The sequence below is a fragment of the Eptesicus fuscus genome, chromosome 22 (assembly GCF_027574615.1).
Source record: "Eptesicus fuscus isolate TK198812 chromosome 22, DD_ASM_mEF_20220401, whole genome shotgun sequence".
In the NCBI taxonomy this organism is placed as follows: domain Eukaryota; kingdom Metazoa; phylum Chordata; class Mammalia; order Chiroptera; family Vespertilionidae; genus Eptesicus; species Eptesicus fuscus.
In genome coordinates, this window is record NC_072494.1 from 35,642,916 (window position 1) to 35,661,195 (window position 18,280).

The 18,280-nt window shown below is 59.2% G+C and overlaps 1 long non-coding RNA gene across 1 annotated transcript; it reads left to right on the plus strand.

The window, feature by feature from the left end:
* Positions 1 to 9,947: 9,947 nt before the first annotated feature.
* Positions 9,948 to 16,964, plus strand: LOC114227313 (uncharacterized). Its single transcript, XR_003613353.2, has 3 exons — positions 9,948 to 10,273; positions 11,364 to 11,496; positions 16,857 to 16,964. It is a non-coding gene; the product is annotated as an uncharacterized LOC114227313 (long non-coding RNA).
* Positions 16,965 to 18,280: the final 1,316 nt, after the last annotated feature.

Genomic DNA, 18,280 nt, shown 5'->3' on the forward strand with positions numbered 1-18,280 from the left:
TCTGCACTGCCAGCTAAGCCTCCCGCGGTCAGTGGGCCCTGAAGTCTCGCTCAGTTCAGCTCAACAAATGAGGACTGAGTCCCTACTGTGTGCCAGGCATTGTGCTAGAGGGGCATATGGGCCGAGTGACAGGGGGGCTCGACACACCCTGCCTGTGACTCACACCGCCCAGCAGGACGGGAGTATGGCGACGGCTCCATTGTAAGGGTCAGTGGTTTACAAGGCTGGCAGGACACGAGCATCACCAGGAAGGTTTGTAAAAAGTTCAGATTCCTGCCGGGCCGGCGTGGCTCAGTGGATAGAGCGTCGGCCTGCGGACTGAAAGGTCCCAGGTTCGATTCCGGTCAAGGGCATGTACCTTGGTTACGGGCACATCCCCAGGAGGAGGTGTGCAGGAGGCAGCTGATCGATGTTTCTCTCTCATCGATGTTTCTAACTCTCTATCCCTCTCCCTTCCTCTGTGTAAAAAAAAATCAATAAAAATATAGTTTAAAAAATTCAGATTCCTGTCCGGCCGGTGTGGCTTAGTGGTTGAGCGTCGACCTATGAACCAGGAGGTCACGGTTCGATTCCTGGTCAGGGCACATGCTCGGGTTGCAGGCATGCGGGAGGCAGCTGATCAACGATTCTCTCTCATCATTAATGTTTCTATTCCTCTCTACCTCTCCCTTCCTCTCGGAACGCAATAAAAATATATGGTTTTTTTAAAATTCAGATTCCTGGGTCTCACCCTCAGATTCTGGAACTGAGGCTCTGAGGATGGCACCCGGGAAAATGCACCTTAAAAAGCCTCCCCGCGGATCTGACACGAGCCACGGTGGAAGCACCTGAGGCCCAGCAAAGGGCGAGTGACGTGCCCGGGTCCCGCCTGCCCGCCTGGCCGCGATGGGGACTCCTCGGAGCTGGGGAGGAGCCGAGGGTGGGGAGCGTGCGGAGTGGAGCAGGAGGACCCCCGAGAAGGGGAGGGAATGTCTGCCAGGCACAAACTGACGCCCCAGACTCGATCATGGTTACCCGGGGGGTCGGGGGAGCCAGGCACTGGGCTCCCTGAGGTTTGAGCTCTGCCAAGAGGGCCAGCCACGCCCCCTTCTGAAAACAGGGGACCCCCGTAAAGCCGTGTGTGCTCAGGAATCCGCCACCATGACCCCCATGTCCTTGCTCTCGCTGTGTAGGAGGGGCAGGGGGCTCATTAAAAGCCTCTGGGAGAGAGGCCCCCAACTTCTACACGATAAAGGCGGCCCAGGCCTGAATGGTACCTACTCTCCCCATGTTCCCTCAGAAGCAAGGAGCCACCCGCTTGGGTTGGGGGGGGGGGGAGTGGGACGGGGAGCCAAGGGGGGTGGGACTGGGACAGCTGACTCAAGCAGGAATGTGGGGCCAAGCAAGGCAGAGGGATGGGGACCAGCTGTCCTCCACCGGCCTGAGGAGAGACCGAGGGGAAGTGGCTGTCACCGTGGCGGGAGCGATGGAGGTCAGATGGAGGGATGGACTTCCGGATGGTGACGGGGGAGCAGGTGGCAGGGTGGTGACCACGGCACAGAGTGGCTGCCTCTCTCTGCTGGGGACAATCGGGGCATTGAACCCAGCAGGGTCTTGGGTGTGACAGGGCAGACTGGGCAGTGAATGGTCTGTTGTTTCCTAGCTCAGGACACAAGATGCCTCTGTGGCTTTTCCCTTGGGAGAGTCAGCTCCTCCGATTTGGGGGTCGCGGGGGAAGGGAGACAGGAAAATGGCCTGTCACCTTGTGGCGTCTGCCCCCACCCCCATATGGGGACAGAAGGGCTCAGTGTGACCCAGCCCGAGGCCAGTCCAGGGCTGGGCACAGTGTGGCCTTTGTCCCCAGGCCAGGGAGCCATCTGGGGCTGTCCCCGTGCAACTGGTGCCAGGGGAAGAGGGAGACGGGCGTCCAGGGGTGCTGGCCGGGGTGGGGTGGGGGATGGTGAAGGGGCACAGCCCTCTCCAGAGCGGGGAGCTGCAGGGCGGGGCAGGCAGAGCGCCCTGCAGGCCTTCCTCCTGTGCCCCATGCCCAGGTGAGTCTGAAAAGTCCCCAGCCTACCTCCTGCCGCTTCCTCCTGGGCACACAGCAGCCAGCCCGGAACGGCCTGCTGGTGCAGGAGGAGGGGATGGCACAGGAGGAAGGAGGACTCGGGCCAGGAGGAAACGGGCACTTGCCCGGAGGCCACTGCGCACCCAGGAGCAAGGGCTGGAGTCCCGGGACCTTGGCACCAGGCACCGTCCGGACCCCTCGCTGGCCACGGGGACGCGCAGGCTCACAGAGGGGAACGGACTTGCTCAGAACCTCCGGGTGTCGCCACGTTGGGAGGAGAAAGGAGCAACGTGGTCTCCGACCGGGAATGCTCCCCACCGCCCCTCCCTGTGCCCCAGGCTGTGTGTGCTCTTTCCTCCTCCAGGGCCCCCCAACCCCCACCCTGAACGAAAAGCCCGCCCAGGCTTCAAATCGGGGGCTGCCACCAGCAGGCTGCAGGATGGCGATCACGTTATAGAATTCTGCGCTTTGGCTCCGGGCATTCGTTTGATGATTATGTATTGAACAACTGCCACCTGCCAGGAACGGTTGTTGACCCCAGGAATCTCGTGAACAAAACAGACATTCATTCCCACCTTCACTACGTTCTAATCAAGGCCGGGAGGGTGGGCGCGGACAGTAACATAAATAAAGTACACGGCATGTTAGGCGGTGACAAGTGCAACGGAGGAAATACAGCTCGGAGGTGTGAGAGGCGGGGGCGGGGCGGTTTGAAGAGGGAGGTTAGGAAGGCCTCCCCGAGAAGGTGGCGTCTTCTTGGGAAAATTCCAAGTAGGCCAGGGAAGGAGGCTGGTCATGTGGAATCTGGGGAAGCAGGTGAGCGAGGGAACAGCAGGAGCAAAGGTCCTGAGGCAGAAGTGGGGGCCTGGCGGGGGGGTGGCTGTGGCTAGAGAGGAGGCCAGGGGGGAGCACCGAGCAGAGCAGATCATGTTGGGGCCCCTCAGGACTTGGGAGGGTTCAAGCGGATGAGAGATGTGATCCCACTTAGATTTTATTTTATTTTTTACAATGATACATTGCTTTTTAAAGTATATCTATGTGTTTTTATTGATTTTAGAGAAGAAGGGAGAGGGAGAAAGAGATAGAAACATCAGTGATGAGAATCATCGATTGGCTACCTCCTGCACACCCCCCCACCGGGGATCGAGCCCACAACCTGGGCATGAGCCCTGACCAGGAATCGAACCATGACCTCCTGGTTCATAGGTCGATGCTCAACCATTGAAGCCCACCAGCCGAGCCACTGAGATTTTAAACAGCTCCCTCTGGCTGTGGTGTTGAGAACAGACTGTGGGCAGGAGGCTATCAGAGGTCCAGAGAGAGACGGTGGAGTCTGGGTCAGTGTGGGAGCAGCGGGGTGGGGTGGGGAGGGGAGGGGGGGTTCTGGAGGCATCTGCAAGGTGGAGCCAAAGAGACTGCACCTGGGCTGTGAGACAGGGGCCAAGCAGGACTCCGAGGCTTCGGGCCAGAGCCACCGGAAGGATGGGCATGAGGAATGCTGGGAGCAGGGGTTGCATGGCTCGGGGAGGAGTAGGATTTGGGCAAGTGTCCGATGGCCAGAGGACGCCTGAATGGAGATGCTGCGTGAGCTGACACGACACGGCCCCAGCCCCAGGGAGACGCCCAGAAAAGGTCAGCTCTCCTCCACTTTCCCGCTCAGACGTGAAGATGTGCCAGAAAAGGGGCCCCATCGAAAGCTCACCAGACACCCCTCACAGACGCCCTCACAGATGCCCTCACAGCCCAGAGGTGCTCTGAGGAGGGTGGGGGTCAACTTCCCTTCTTAACCTCCGGGGAGCAGGCTGGAGACCCCCCAGCAAACCCCTATGAGGAGCCCCTTCGCCTTCCTCCCGAATAAAGCCCCACTCCCAGCCTGCACCCCAGGTCCTTCATGATCTGGGCCCCCTTCCTCTCTAGCTTTGCTCTCCCCCTCCCCTCCCTGCCACCCTCGCTCTGCTCCAGGCCACACCCCGGCACGCAGTTCAGGTCTCGGGTCTTCAGAAGCTTGGCTGAGCCTCCAGGACCCTCCATCAAAGCGCACGACCCACGGGGCCGCTCTGACCCCCACCTCCGGCTGCGGACACACAGCAGGCACGGCTGTCTGTTTCCCAGCCCAGGGAGGGCGCACTCTGTTCCGGGTGCAGGTCGGACACTTCCCTAGTTCCGTTTTGTTTGTTTTGTTTTGTTTTGTGTTGGATCTCAGTCTCTGTGGGCCCCGGGGCAGAGGCTGAAGGATAGAACTTCCAACTGCCCACCTTCTGAAGCCCAGAGGGTCTGACCCTTAGTCCCAAGGCTGACCACCTCCTGCGGATACCCTCTGCGGCCCGCTCCCCGCCCCCACCTCGGTCACAGCCACGTGGGGCCTCCGGGCAGGTTTCAAAAGAACCAGAGGCCACAGCTGACCAAGTGCGCAGACGTCAGGAGCTGAGCCTTCCGACGCTCCCTCCTCCGGTGAGAACGGTGCCTGCAGGGAGCCGCAGATGGCATCTCTTCCTTCACCCTCTCACCGACCCTGCCCTGCCCGGCACAGCTTGAGGTTTTAGTTTCCTCGCCTGGGAGGAACCTCAGGGGAAGCCAGCCGTCCCGTGGCCGCCTGAAGCCGGGAGGCAAGGGCAGAAGCCGAAGCCCTGAGCCCTCAGCACTGACCTTGCCCCGCCCAGCCCCACCTGCAGGAGAGGCGGCCAGCCTGGGCCCTCCGGGTGGCAAGAATCTAGGAAGACTGCGCGGCCTGCATCACCCTGCCAATGCACAGAGGCTCAGGGCTCGGAGAGGATCCCCACAGCCTCTGCTTGGAATGCAGGAAGCAGGGGGAGGGGGAACAGGCCTTCCGAGAGCAAGGTGCGCTAACCTCCAGGAGGGACGCCAGGTGGGGAGGCCAAGCGCCTGGGGCGCAGCCCCTGCAGCCCCTACCTGATGGCACGCCCCGCAGTGAGCACCCCATGCCGCCCAGGCCTGCTCTCCAAAAGGCTGCAGTTTGGAGTCCTGGGAGAAATCCCAGCTCTCCCACTTCCTAGCACTGCCACCTGGGCAGACACCTGAGCCTCAGTTTCCTTGTCTGCTAAATGGGGACAATACCTCACCTCCCATCTGCCTGCTATTGCTACCAGCCTGCGAGGCTTCCCTTTCTCAGCGGCTTTCTGATGCTGTCACCCCCCTTCAATATGACACTGCCCTCGGGGAGAAGCCCCAACTCGAGGGCCCAGCAGGGCAGGCCTCTGGTGCTGTAGTCCCTGCCTCCCCGTCTCAGCTCTCACCCCTCCGGGGAATGTGCTTGGCGTTCGTTCGCAGAGGAAACCGCGCTTGCGCCCCGCAGCTCCTGCACGAGCCGTTCACTGGGCCTGGGACGCCCTTCCTCATTTCCCCTTGGTGACACCACCTCCACCTCAACTCCAGTGTCCTTCCCCTGAGAAGCCGCACAGGACACCGCCTCCTTCCTCCAGGAGAAACGAGATAGACTGGGATGCCCTTCAGGCCAAGAGCAGTCAACTTCCTTCCCCCGGCGGCGCCTGGCACGGCATCAGGGACCGGGACCTCCCAGGGGCTCAGGCCGTAGCCACTGTACATAAAGGCTTGTTTAAGCCTCTTCCCTCCACAGATGTAGAACATCAGCCCACTGAGGACAGGCCTGTGTCACTGAATCGCCAGGACACTCGGTCTGTCCGTGTATAATACCTGCTGGCTCCCGTCCTGGAACCTTTGGCCACCAGGGACCTGTGTCCAGGTTCCGCTCCCTGTCGGGCCAGCCGCACGCTTGGTAGGTAGGATTTGGGGTGGGCCTGGCCCTGCCCTCTCCCTGGACACACGAGAGCAAGCCAAGCAGCCCTCGACTCCCCGGGACGTGGTTCTGCCTGGCTCCTCCTGGCTCTCAGCGGGAAGCGGGACACTGGATGGTGGGCCAGGGCCTCGAAGGGCCAGGGACTAGGGAAAAGCCAGCGAAGTGCTCATGTCGTCAGGGCTCCATCCAGGAGCAACCTCCCCCTACACACCTGCTACGCTGCCCCTGTTTTCTCCAGCCTGAAACCCCGCCGGCCCCAGCCAGGCCAGCCCCGCCTCCGTGCCCCCACAGCATTTGGACACCCCCAAGCAGAGCCCCAGGCAACCTGCCCTGTTCACTTGTCTGTTTCCCTGGTTTACCTGTGAGCTTGTTAAGGGCAAGGACTGGGTCCGACTCATCATTACACCCCATGCCTGACCCAGGGCCTGGCGCCGAGCCGACCCACTCCTGACAGATGAAAGCTGGGAATTCCTCGTTCCAGGAGCTGTTTGGAGGCAAGATGACGGACAGGAGACCGTCAGTTCCCGGCTGGACTCAAAGCCTCAGCCATAACCTAACCCTCCTCCGACCAGCTCTTGGCCTCGATGGCAGTGGGGAGCTGGTGGGCTGGGGGGGGCAGAGGGGACAGCTTCCTGCCTGGCAGCCACTTCCTAAGTGAGGCCTGCAGAGGTCTCCTGGCTGGCAGGTGCCGCCCCACAGTGAGGGGTGGGCCAGGGCTGGGAAAAGTCCTCATGAGAGATTCCAACCAAACATTCATCAAGCCGAGGCCTCCGGGGATCATGGGGAGGGAAGGTGGCAGGGGCCTTCCTCATAGGCTCCCATCCCTCAGGGGCAGATTTCCAGGGACTCGTGGGTCAGGCACACAACCCAAGCTCAGGCTTTGACCTTGACCCCTACAGGTGACCCCTCTGACTCCCTGACTTCCCCACTTCTGGCCCCTCTTTGTGGCCCCGCAGCAGCCCTGTTGACACTCACTGTCTTTGGCTCCCTAAGGCTCAAGAAATGGAGGCACAGAGACCATCTTCCGGTATTTTCTTTCTGACCTTTTTTGGAGACCCGGCTGCCGCTGGCCTGCAATCTCTGGGGAGGCTTTGGATTTGCAAGTGGTAAGAGGGGACCAGGCGCCCCTCTGTCAGCGGAGGTCCTGGCCATGCAGAGCCTCCCAGACCAGAGGCTGAAGCAAGACCTCCATCCCCACATCTTCCTGCTTCCAGGCAAGGCCCGCCTGCCTTCTAGGCAGAGGAGACCCTTGTCCACTCCGTTCAAGATCCTCAGAATAGGTTCCTCACCCACCGCCCATGCTTTCAAAAGCCCCGAGTCCAGAGACTTCTCTAAGGCCGTCCTTCCACCCCAAAGGGGGGCGCTCCCACTGGTTTCCTCTCCGGCTGCCGAAGCACAGACGCTGTGCTCACCACCTCCTACAAACCAGTAGGAGGCGGGGAAAAAGAGCACCAAGTCCACCCACTCTCTGGCCTTCCCTCATCCCGACATGAGAACCTGTCACGGGACCCTGGTGAACAGCTCTCTGGGTTCTCGCCATGCCCAACTTTAGCAACAGAACGGCAGGGGCCTCCCAGGGCTGCTGTCCCCGGGGACCCCTCGGTCTCAGGAGCAGGGAGGGCAGCAGGGGAGGGCTTCCCAGCATTTCTAGACCATGTTCCTATTTATACTCCACTCTCAGCCCCCACCCCACCCCCAGGCTGGCCCACACTACCCCGTGCCCGCATTCCAACAGAACCCGGGTCAACGTTCTCCAAGCCGCCTCCTCACACTCTCCTTGGTCTCCCAACCACCAGGCTGGGCCCAGGCGACAGCTTCCGCCTGGACTCCCCTACCCCCCACCCACGCCTCCCTGTCTCGAAGGCACCTCTGGGCAGCCGCTGCACATGGCTGTTCGCCTGCCCTCTAATTGCCCCACCCGTGGCACCTGCCACCCGGAGCGGAGCGGAGCGCAGGCTTCTTAAAGGGAGGGGCTAGTCTCTCTGTCACTTTCTAATTTCACAAGTAGCTGCTGGGCTCCAGGCATTGTCCTGGGCTCTACACCTCGTCTTCCCTTCCCTTGGCCTCCCCTTCCTTCTCCTCCTACTTCTCCTCCCGCTTCGTTCTCCCTCCGTATCTGTGTCTGGCGGACTCACTTCCTCTCCCCGTCCCTTGTGTCGGCACTCCCCAGAGTTCCCTCTTGGGCCCTTTGTTCCCCCCTCTGTGCACACTCTTCCTGGTGACCTCATGTTTTCCAGTGGTGGAAACCACCACCCATGTGCTCATGACTGTGGCCCACTGCGCCCCTGACTCTCACCCAGGCAGAGCGACTGCCTGCCAGGCACCTCTGTCCGGACGGCCCCCAGGGGCCAGAGATACGAGAAGAACCCCAGTGGGTTTAGGACAACGAGAGGCAGCAAATAGTTTGAGATGTGTTTTTTTTTGTGTGTTTTTTTTTTAAATATATTTTTATTGACTTCAGAAAGGGAGAGGGAGAGAGATAGAAACATCAATGATGAGAGAGAATCATTTGATTGGCTGCCTCCTGCACGCCCCCCCACTGGGGACCGAGCCCGCAACCTGGGCATATGCCCTGACCGGGAATCGAACTGGTGACCTCTTGATTCCTGGGCCGACGCTCAACCACTGAGCTACACCCGGCTGGGCTGAGATGTGTTTTTAAGTTAAAAAAAGGCAGATGTGTACATCTTGTAAAAGCTCTATGTGTGCTAGATATACATGTGTCATCCATGTACACATGTACATACGAACACTGTCTATAATCCAGAAAGATGTTAAAATGCTGGCCGTAGTTATCCCTGGGGGACAGAATTGTGGCTGATGTTAAGCCTTCTTTTTGCTGATTTGCATCGTCTAATATTTCCCATAATGAGCATTCACTGCTCAGGTTGAAAGAAGTAACACTTCTGTTTAAGTGAAAAGAAAGTATTTTTAGATCGAGATTCCAGAACTGTTGAGTGCGAGGCTTGGGAGGGCTGTAATTATCTGGAGCAGGGTCAGCAAGCGTCTTCTGGCAAAGGCCAGCCGGTCTGTGCTTCAGGCTCCGGGGGCCGCTCCGTCCCTGCAGCAACCACACACTCCTACCCCGGGGGCAAGTGCGCACAGACGGATGGAAATCCAGTCAGCTGTACTCGTGGGCACTAACATTTGAATTTGATACAATTTTCAAGTGTCACAGAATATTCGTGTTTTCTGTGGAATTTTCCCCAGCCACATAAAACTGTAAAAAACATTCTTAGCTCATGGGCCCTACTAAAACAGGCTGGCTTTGGCCAAGAGCCACGGTTTGCCAAGCCTTGCCCCGGAGCATCCAGTGCCTGTATGGCATTAGAATCTAGCACCCACCAGGTAAGGCAAGAAGCTAGGAGACTGTGGCCCTGGTCAGTGTGGCTAGATGGTTAGAGCATCGGCCCATGAACCGAAGGGTTGCGGGTTCGATTCCCAGTCGAGGGCATGTACCTGGGTTGCAGGTTTGATCCCCAGTCCCAGTCAGGGTGCATACAAGAGGCAACCAATCGATGTTTCTCTCTCTCTCTCTCCCTCCCTTCCTCCCCCGTTTCCACCCTCTCTAAAAAAAAAAAAAAAAAATCAATGGAAAAAATATCCTCAGGTGAGGATTAACAACTAAGTAGCTCGGAGTTTGTGGACATTATCTCATTGGAATCCGCACAACCACATGAAGTAACACTATTACTCTCCCCATTGGCCAAATGAGGAAACAAACATGGGTGAGCAAGTTCCTTCGCCTAGGCAACCACCTACGGAATGGCAGAGGCAGGATTTGAACTGACCCCTGACCCCAAAGCCCATACATGGCCTCCACCCTGGCAGGTTGACAGGAGGGAGACGCTCAACAGGTAGAAAATGAACGACTGCACCAGCCATTACAGAGACACCTTGTCCATCCCAACCCCTAAGGGAAGACGTGAATGGTGGGGGTGGGGCAGAAGCACAGGGAGGGACCATCATGCAGAGTTCCAGGACAGGGGTCTCATCACTCACTGTCCCCCCCGAAGTCCTGGCCAGCTGTCCTCTCAGGGGCCACCCCTGTGATCAGAGAGCGTCAAGACCCTTTTCGGTTCAAAGCCAAACCGCACACTCGCCGCCCGCTCCCTCCTCCTCTGCAGATGGAACCACTACGGAGGTGTCAGGAGCAGATGGGCGCTCCTTCAAACAGGAGGGCTGGCTGAGATGGGCCGCCGCTCGCCGCTCTCCTCTTCCCGATTTGCGGCTGTGCCCCCGGGCAGCTCCTGCCGGCCCAGCCACGGGTGTGTCAGATCCTGGGTGTGAGACCCTCTCCCTGCCCTACGTGAGCCCAGCCTGGGAGTGGGCTCTGCCTGTGTGTGTCCACAGCTGTGGGGACCAGAACAAGACAAGACTACCCTTGGTCTGCTCCCACCCCCTGGAGATGGGGAAGTGCCCACTCAGCAGCTAATGCCAGGAGGACAAAGGTGAAGGGTCCGGGGTGGGGAGAGAAGGGGTTATGGCGGGACACAGGGCTAGGGAAGAGAAATGTGACTCGTTCCCAAAGGGATCGTGAAGTTAATCAGGTGAGTCTGGACCCAGGCCAGCCACTCCCTCATGGACAACAGAGCAGAACAGGCACTGCAATTAATTAAGTGCTGGGGGAGGGGGGTCCTCTTACCCCAGGGAAGGAGATCTGCCCCCCTACCCCCGCCCCAGGCCTCAGAGGGGGAAGCTGAAGGCTTCCAGCTCCCAGTGCCATCCTGGACGCTAGCGGGAAGAGTCCCCACAGCACAGATTCCTGGTTTCCTCTCGCAGGTTTCCATCCAACCTGCACCCCACCCCCCTCATTCTCTTACGCAGAGCCTTCCTCCCCAACCTGGAAGAGCAGGAAAGAGACTAAGAGCCTGGCCTGGCGGGACTAGGAAAGCCTGCCCGGGTCTCTCCCTACCCCAGAGCAGGCGCAGCGCCATGACTAGGAAATCCCTTTCCAAATAACCAACCGCAGCACGTACAGCTACTGGTTACGTAGCAGCTGCTGCGTGCCAGCAACTGTGCTCCTTCACTTCATTCGCACAACAACCCTCCCGATCAGGACCCCCATTTCCCAGCTGAGGCAGCCGAGGCTGGGGGAAGAAGCTCAGGAGTTGGCCGGGGAGAGAGGAGTCACACAGCTGGTGTGTGCTGGAGCTCGGCTCCATCCAGCCCCTCCCTTTAGGCTTCAAACGAGAAAAGGAGAGAAGGAACCAGGGCAGAGAGAGATGGAGATGCTGGACAAAAGTCCAAATGGGGTGTCCCAGGGAAAGGAGAGGCAAGGTTGGGGTAGGAGCTGGGAGGACCCGAGCCAAGCTCCGCCCAGCAGCATGGAGCCTGGGTGCCTGGGCACAAGAAGGCACAGGTGGGCAGAGGACAGAGTCTGGCTTAGAGACAACAAATGCAGCTATGAAGGCAGCTCCGTCTCCCAGAGGCCTGGGGACGGGGACCGGGGTGGGGGGGGGGGGGTGTGAGGGCGCGGCGCTTCCAAGGCTGGCAGCCGAGCCCATGAGACCCCAGACCAGGAACCTTCTCGTTCCTCAGATCTGGTGCCCTCTCTCCTGCGCCCCATGGAGAGGCTGGCTCTGCCTGGCACAGGACACACGGGAGTCTCTTACTGGAGCACCATGCCCATCCTTCCTTCTCCTGGGGCTGAGCTGGAGCCAGAGAAGTCCAGGTGGGCTGGGGTCTCCTTTGATGGGGCAGAGGCGGAGCAGGGAGCTGGGGGTCCCACGGAAGTGGGCTGGATCCCACCTCTGCGACTTTGGGCAAGTTGGTTTCTCAGAGCAGCTGTGTCCTCCTCCCCTGTAATATGGGGGTGATAACACCCACTCCTAAAGCTGTGTGACACACTGTTTGGCACCGAGTAGACACTCTGTAAATGGTAGCCACTCGGGCAACTCACTGAAGCTACTCTAGCTCTGGAAACCCAGTAAGTTTGGGGGGGGGGTATGAAGGCGGGGAGACTCCCAGGAACCTAATGGGCAGTGTGGTTGTAGGGGTGGGAGGAGGTCAACCTCCCTGGCTCATCAGCTACACAGGAGGCGGCCGGGGCAGGGTAATCCTAGACAGTAGCTTTGCTGCGGCAGGGTGACCCCCTCCACCCGGCCTTCAGGATGCAGACCCAAACCCAGGAGCCAATGTTGCCTCCCTGTCCCCCAACCCTAACCGCTGTGGCCTCAGCCCCCTGCCAAGGAGGGGCCCTGAGAGGACTAGGCAACCCTGTTGGCCAGACTCCCCGGGCGTCTTCGAGGATTTGGCTCCCTCAGGCCAGTGTCCAGGACTGTGCTGCGTGGCCAGCCCCGGTGGAAAAGGCCACGCGAACATGCCGGACCTCACAGGACGCTGACACAGGAGGGCCACGCCAGTGGTGTTAGTGAGTCACCCAGGGCCCAGGCCACCGTTGGGCAACGGCCGAGGGCCGGGCTGGGGGGGCGGGGATGGGGTTCTCAGAACTGACCTCCACTCCTCGCTTCCCCAGCTCCCACCCCTGCGTCAGGAAGGGGTTCAGAGAGAACTAGAACGAGGCCAGGGGTGCCTAGCGGGACGGTGACCCCAGAGCACAGAAAACCAGCCACTGTCTCAGCAGTCCCTCCCACCACAGGCCTGCGTCCTCGTCCTCCACACCGCCTTTCCCACGCCTGATCCTGTCCCCCCGCACAGCACCACCCTCCAGCCCCATCGCCTTCGCCCAGCCGGCCGCCCACCCTTTCCCATGGCCGTTCACCCTTCGCCAGGGGCTACCACGCGGGGGGCCCGCTGCCCCTCTGGGCTCGTGGGTGGGAAGAGAGAGGAGGCGGCAGTCCCCAGAGGCTGCACTAACCCCCTCCCGCCACCGCCAGCGCTGGAACCTGCAGAGCCTCCCGCGTCCTTCCACCTTCACCCCAGGGCTCCGCCTCGCCCCCAGCTGGGCTCTAGAAAGTTCCCAGGGAGCCCCGAAAGCCCTTGGGGCAGCGATCTGGCCCCACACTCGCCGGTTCCCTTCTCGCCGGAGACTCCTGACCCTTGCCCTCCCCAGAAGGAAGGGCACTTGGAAAGCGCCAGGTTCGCCGCTGAGTGGAAAACTTTGCTTGCCAGGGTTCCGACCAAGCTCGGGGGCCCAAGGGAGTCCCGAGGCAGACTCGGGGGAGGGGGTGGGGGGATGGGGGGGGAGAGAGTGCAAACTCGCCCTCCCTCCTGAGCACCTGGGACCTGAGACTGGCCTCTGCGGGGCATCGCCCACCACCCCCAGCACGCCTCGCGATCCCCCATCTCCCACGCCGCTCCCCCAGGCTCCCCCACCCCCTCGCCCCCAGCAAAGGCAGCGGCGCCTTTAAGAGCTGCCCAGCTCACCTTTGCTCCGTTTCGCCGGCGCCACGGTGCCCCCCACGCCCCTCCTTCCCGGCCCCGCCGGCGGGACTCACCGCGCGTCCTGGGGCCCCGGGGATGGGCGCTGCGCCCCGCGCCCGGTCGGGGTCCCTGCCCCGGCTCGGAGGTGCTGGCCCTGCTCCCGAAAGGTGAGCGGCTCCCCGAGAGGCTGCAACCTGAGCTGGATGGGAGGGTGAAGGGGAGGGGAAGGGAGGAGTGAGGAAGGTGGGGAAGAGGAGGGGGAGGAGGAGGAGGAGGAGGAGGAAGGGAAAGCCCGGCCCCGCTGGAGTTTTTCACGTGTACAAGTTGACTCCGCCCCGTCCCTCCCGGGGCTGCACAGCAGCTGCCAATCTCCGCGGCTCCCTCGGCCCGGGTGCCCACCCCTTTCGCCCACTCTGGGCACCCTGTCCGAGCACCTCTTCCGGTCTGGGTCCCAGGCCTGGGCTCTGCCGGCCCTCCTCTGGGGCTGGCCGGGAGAGCCTTGACTCAGGGGTGAGACCCTCTGGACTGGAGCACCCCAGGACGGGGCCAGGGCCCTGGGTGATTTGCTGAAGGGCCTGCCTTTAAAGGCAGCTCTCCCACCTTCTGAGCCTGACCCTGCGCCCAGCACCTGGTCGGGCCCGAAGGTGCACAGACAGGTCGAGTAGGTCAGTCTGGCCTTTAGAGTTCTTGACAGCAGTCGCCCTGGGGCCCTTCCTCTGCCCTGTCCGGTGGGACTTGTCACTTCCCTTTAGATACAAAGCTCCCACCTGGTCGGCCCCAATTCTCTAGGGCCTGAAGGAGCCCCACCAATAGCCATCGCCCCCACTTCCTACCCTGAAGCTATTTCAGTTTGTCCTTCCAGAATGAAACCCTGCAGGTCCACTGAGAAGCGTCCAAGAATACTTACGGACTAGCTAGGGCTGGCCCAGCTTTAATTTTACAGAAGGGGAAACTGAGGCCCAGAAAGGAGGTGAACTGGCCCAAAGCCCCACAAGCAGTTCGTGAGAAGCCACGATTAGGACCCCGGCCCATGGCGACTCTGCCCGCACATCCGACTTCAGGGATCAAAGGAAGACTGAGATGGGGTGACAGGCCAAGTGGTCCCCTTGGGGCCCTCTCAGCCCTGCTTCCTCCTGAGGGCTGTGAGGAGAGGGGGTGGCACCTCAGATCTGATGGGCACCAAATCAAGGTCTGTGTCCTCTGCCCTGCCAGTGGGCATGGCCTCTTTGGTTTGGGGGTCCTGGCGGGGGGTGGGGGGGTGGGGAGGTCTCTTGGGAAGAACCCTTTCCTAGGATTGATCTGAAGTGACCGCCGCCCTTTAGGCCCTAGGCTTTGAGCCGGGGCCTCTCCCTGGGGAGAAGGAGTGTTGTTGAGATTAGAACAATTTCCTGTCCAGAAGACAGGGCCCGCGGTCTCACCCTCCGGCCAGCCATCTGCCCTCCAGCAACAGCGGGCAGCGCGAGGCCTCTCTAGACTCCAGGGGGTGGCGTGGCGGAGGACGGCAGCAGCTGGGCTCCCCAGGAGGGTGTCCCGCAGGTAGTCCACAGGGGCAACCGCGAGGGGGCTCCCAACTCTTTGCCATCTCTGTTTGCTCTGCCAGGGCAGGTAGATTTCCTGGGCACACACACTTTATAAAAATAAAACTGCAGCCAAAACCGGTTTGGCTCAGTGGATAGAGCGTCGGTCTGCGGACTGAAAGGTCCCAGGTTCGATTCCGGTCAAGGGCATGTACCTTGGTTGCAGGCACATCCCCGGTGGGGGGTGTGCAGGAGGCAGCTAGTCGATGTTTCTCTCTCATCGATGTTTCTAGCTCTCTATCCCTCTCCCTTTCTCTCTGTAAAAAAACAATAAAATATATTTTAAAATAAAATAAAATAAAACTGCGGAGCCTTAGCTGGTTTGGCTCAGTGACTAGAGCGTCGGCCCACGGACTGAAGGGTCTCAGGTTCGATTCTGGTCCAGGGCACATACCTGGGTTGCAGGCTGGATCCCAGGCCCTGGTCGGGGCCCGTGTGGGAAGCAACCAATCGATGTGTCTCTCTTACATTGATGTTTCTTTCTCTTTCTCTCTCCCCCTCCCTTCCACTCTCTCTAAAAATCATTGGAAAAAATATCCTCGGGTGAGGATTAACAAAATAATAAATACAATTCATTTTTTAAAAATATATTTTATTGATTTTTTACAGAGAGGAAGGGAGAGGGATAGAGAGTTAGAAACATCGATGAGAGAGAAACATCGATCAGCTGCCTCCTGCACACTTCCTACTGGGGATGTGCCCGCAACCAAGGTACATGCCCTTGACCGGAATCGAACCTGGGACCCTTGAGTCCGCAGGCCGACACTCTATCCACTGAGCCAAACCGGTTAGGGCACAATTCATTTTTTTATTTAAAAAAAACAAACTGCTGAGTGTTGAAGGGGTGTGAAGAAGGATGGATCTGGAACCTCCAGGCTTTGGGGAGAGGAAGCAATCTACCTGGTTCTATAATCCATGTCTGTGGTAAGAAGACTGGGGGACAAGGAGGCCAGGCAGAGGCAGGGAAGGGCAGAGAGAGGGGCTATGGAAAAGCAACTGTGTTTTAGAGGATTAGAGGGAATGGGGCAAACGAGAGAACCAGGAGGATGGATGAGGCGAATAAGTTTCCACAAAACCTTTCTGCACATCTCTTACTGCCCAATAATAGACAAGTGTCTGGGTACAAAAGGTGAGTGAAAGGGAGTCCCTACTCTCAGGGAGCTCACAGTCTAATGGGGCAGCTAAGGAAACAGTTAGGAGGCTGCAGGACTGAGGTTGGAGCTGCGTCTGCCTGGAGGGGTCATTCGCTGCTGGAGTTGAGGCCTATGGGGTGAGAGGGCCCTGGGGAGGGGGAAGGGTTTTTTGTTTGTTTGTTTTTCCAGGAGGTCTCACACCGCCTGCAAAGTGCATGGGCAAGAGAACACCCCCCCTCCCCCCACACTCACACACACACACACACAGTTCTGTGAGGCAAGAGCTTAGAATCAGTAGGACTAGAGGTGATGCCATAAAGGGAGGCCGATGCTGGTTTCTGAAGACCCTTCTACTCCATCCCTGAGAACACGCAGCAACGTGCAGCATTTCAGAGGAAAGAGATTATCACCAGTCTGGGATTGAGGACGAGCTCTCTGGCAGCCAAGTGAAGGATTGATGGTGAGGGCAAACCTGGAGATGAGAACCCCAATTTGGAGGTGAATCCTGGTGAACAATCAATTCTAGGCTTCGACTAGAGCAGAGGCCGGAGGAGGAGAGGAGGGAATGTACATTAGAGATAGTTAGGAGACCGGGTCACAGAACTTGGTGCCTGTTTGAGTCTAGAAGACAAGTGAGCGAAGAGTGTCAAGGCTGGAACCATGGGTATGCTAGGCCAGGCTGGGAGACCCTTAGGGATGCCCTGATTCCCAGAGCCGCCTTGCGTTGGCTGTGTGGCCTTGGGCAGGTAAGTGACTTAACCTTTCTGAGCCTAGTTTTGCCATTTGTAAAACAAAGTTACTAAGATTGATCTTGTACATTAAAAATAATGTACACCAAAGCATAGGGCTTGGGTCATCATAGAAACTCAATTTGAAAAAAAAAAAAGATGCAATTACCATTGTTTGCCCATTCAACAAACATTCACTGAGCACCTGCTACGTGCCGGACCCCGGAGACATAGGGATGATTTTAAGTCGCATTCCCTATTCTCAAGCAGGTCACCATCCCGAGGGAGAGGGACTCGCAGAGGAGCAGTCACATTGCAAGGCACTATGGGCTGGGGCAGAGGAAGAATCCAGAGAAAACCAGGGACCATTTCACAGAGGAAAGGTGACAGCTTCAACAACGTGGGGCCAAGCACCTGCTCAGAGACGGCGGCATCCTCCCCCTCCCCTGGCATGGGATGGTGTTTCAGAATCTCTGAAATCTTCCGTTTTCAAGGCATTATCTCGCTCCTTGGGGTCGGGGTAAGGGGATGGGCCGCCGATGGGTGTCTAGAAGGAGCCCATCGAATGGCAGGTGGGACGTTGGCAGCCCCAGATGGGCAGGTAGAACAGGGCACCAGGTAAGGGAGACTCTGGGAGAGCCTACTAGCTGGATGGGGAGCCCCTGTGTGCACACTGTTGGAGCCATCCTCATTTTTCTGGGCCCTGTCTGGGCCCTTCTAAAAATTCCCTCTGAACCCTTGGGTGTCCTCGCGCTCCTCCCATGCCGTTTCCCCCCATACGTCTGTCAACAGGCTCACTCAGTAGATGCAGCTCCACCTGGGTCTCCCACTCACGAGGGGGCTCCCGTCCTGCTGCCCCACCGAGCAAGACCTTGCGCTTTAAAACCGCTTAAAGCCACGTAGACCGTGTGACCTCGGTCGGTTCCTCACATCTCCGGGTTCCCGTCTGTCACACAGGTGGTAACAGCCCTGCTCTCATGAGGGCGCTGCGAGGTTTCCGTGGGATGTACACTTGCGCCCAGCCCATGCTTGTTGCCCTTCTCTGCAGCCCAATGCCGGCCTCCGCAGCTAGGACAGGCGTCCCTGGGCGCCCGAGGGCGGAGGGGGGAGCTGGGAACAGCTCTCGCTCACAGATCGTGTGGGCAGTGTATGGGAATAGCTTCTGAAAAAAACAAATTCAAGCCTGCCCCACTTTCCCCTGGGAGGCACAGCATCCAGCCAGGGAGAGCTCAGCAAACAGATATCTCTTTTCTGCACATCGCCGCGGCTCTTCTTTCTGGCCCTCCCACACCCATGCAATGCAGGCACACCCTGCGGGGTACAGGAGTCATTTCATGTCTCTGGGCCTCAGTGTTCCTCCTCTGCACAATGGGAATGTTGGGTGGGAATGCCTTCCTCTCAGGAGGGTTCAATGAGAGTGTGAATGTAAAAGTAAGCTGTAAAGATCTGCATGTGCATGAGATCATTAGCGCTGGGCCAGAGGGAGACACGTAAAGATAAGAGAGATGGGAAACGAAGTAAGAACAAAGTGCAATTCTCCTCAGGGCAGCCCAGCCGGCCCGCGTGGCTCAGTGGTTGAGCGTCGACCTATGAACCAGGAGGTCAGGGTGCATGCCCAGGTTGTGGGCACAATCCCCAGAGCGGGGCATGCAGGAGGCAGCCAATCAAGGGTTCTCTCTCATCATTGATGTTTC